General features: G+C 48.2%; 1 pseudogene; it reads right to left on the bottom strand.

The window, feature by feature from the left end:
• Nucleotides 1-325: 325 nt before the first annotated feature.
• LOC141025811 (BTB/POZ and MATH domain-containing protein 1-like) lies at nt 326-1,440 on the bottom strand (annotated as a pseudogene).
• Nucleotides 1,441-1,975: the final 535 nt, after the last annotated feature.

The following is a 1,975-nucleotide window of genomic DNA, read 5'->3' as shown; positions in this document are numbered from 1 at the left end:
GTTTAGGGGGGCTAAAACCCTAAACCTGCGGAGGAGGCCTTTAGTCCCGGTTAGCCACGAGAACCGGGACTAAAGGTCCTTCGCCCCGACGGACTCCTGGCGCCCACGTGGACGGGCCTTTAGTCGCGGTTCGTAAGAGGCGCGACTAAAGGGGGGGGGCCTTTAGTCGCGCATATTTAGTCCCGGTTGCACAGCCGGGATTAATGGCCTTTGCGAACCGGGACTAAAGGCCTATTCTCTACCAGTGAATACAGCACATTGAGTATCACATAACCACCACCGATGGCTTTCAAATAGCTATTAGACGACGGTGGATACAATATTATCACCCTCTTATATAGGTTTGGAACTTGGAGATAAGCTCCTTGAGAACAGAGGGGCTGCAGGTCCTGATTATTTTCTCCAATCCACCAGCCGTGAAAACTGTGTGCAAACTTGTGTGAATTTCGATGAAGTCCCAGCAGGCTGCCTTCAACCAGGGGCAGCTTCTCCGCTCAGCCACGTCAATAATGTCTACCACCGTGTCTGCGCGGATCATATCACCCAACTTCTCTTCGCAGATCGACTTCAACCATTGGAGATCATATCTTTCCGCAGCTTCAAGGAGCTGCAGTAGCCAGTCTTCTTCCGTTTCATCCTCTTTTGTATCATTTGTCTTATCGGCAATCTCAAATTTGGGCATTTCTTCAGTGTAGATGAAAGTTAGCAAGCCCTGAAGACGTTTGCTTTCATGTCATCTATCTTGATGACAGTTGGCGTCGTAGCGCCCTCATTCATGGCGCCAACGAGCTGTGCCTTGAAGACGGTGGATCGGGCTGCAAGCACGGACCGGTGCGCAACAAACTTGTCGCCGCCAACCTCAAACGTAATATCAGCACCCTCCTTGCCCAGGAGGAGATTGCCAAGGGCTTCACCACCAAGCTTCCCCTTAACGGTCCTCAATTTCTTAGCACACACACCATTAGCACCTGAGCTTGCCTGTCCAGCTACCACTGTGCGGCTCCTTTTTTGCCGCCCAGAAGAATTATCAACCAAACGCTTGATTTTTTGAAGCAATTCATCTATCCATCCAGGGTAAAGGTTAAGAATACGAAGGCACTCATTTATTAGACAAAACATGTCATAATCAACTTTTTCTCGTGCATCATCTGCTGCAGCATCTGCAGCCTCTATCTTCTACACCACATCAACTGGCAACCGCTTGATGGAGGGATGCCATTCTTTCACCGCGATAGGGGTCAGAATCTTCGCCATAACTTCTGCATAGAGCTTGTCATCCTCGATAATTCGACCGATGTCAGGAACCAGCTTGTCGCATACCTCACGCACCGTGTTGGTAGCATGCATTAATATCGCATCGCATCGGTCCAATGAACCAACATAGGCTATAAAGTTTTTATCAATTGCTTCTGCAGAGATGTTGATTCCAAATCTCTTCATGCAGTCTTTAAACCCTTGGCATAATGGGAGAAGGTACTCGCAAGTGCTGTTGTTTTTTTCTTTGCGCACAAAATACGGCATCATATTCCTCAACCCCCACATCAGTTCATGGATAACGTCCTTTTCGTCGTAGCAATCGACTCCCAGATTGGACTTGATGATGGCGCCCCTGATATTTTCATCCTCAACAACCACACTAGTGCAGAACCGGGCTTTAGCGCCGGTTCGTAAGGGCCTTTAGTGCCGGTTCTGCAACCGGCACTAAAGAGTGAAGACTAAAGGTCCCCCCCTTAGTACTGGTTCATCACGAACCGGCGCTAAAGTGCCACGTACGAGCCAGGCCCGGGTGCGTGCAGGACATTAGTACCGGTTGGTAACACCAACCGGTACTAAATGTTTGGGGGTGTTTTGGTATTATTTTTTATTTTTCCTTGAAATTTGTGTTTTCAATTTAATTTAGTGATTATTTTAGTTGTTAAATCATTAGGTGAAGGTACCGCAGATTAGTTTCGACTGGATGGATGTGGATCCTAGC

Source organism: Aegilops tauschii, chromosome 6, assembly GCF_002575655.3.
Source record: "Aegilops tauschii subsp. strangulata cultivar AL8/78 chromosome 6, Aet v6.0, whole genome shotgun sequence".
Classification (NCBI taxonomy): Eukaryota; Viridiplantae; Streptophyta; class Magnoliopsida; order Poales; family Poaceae; genus Aegilops; species Aegilops tauschii.
Note: the sequence above shows the minus strand (reverse complement) of the source record. Positions and strands in the feature narration are given on the sequence as shown.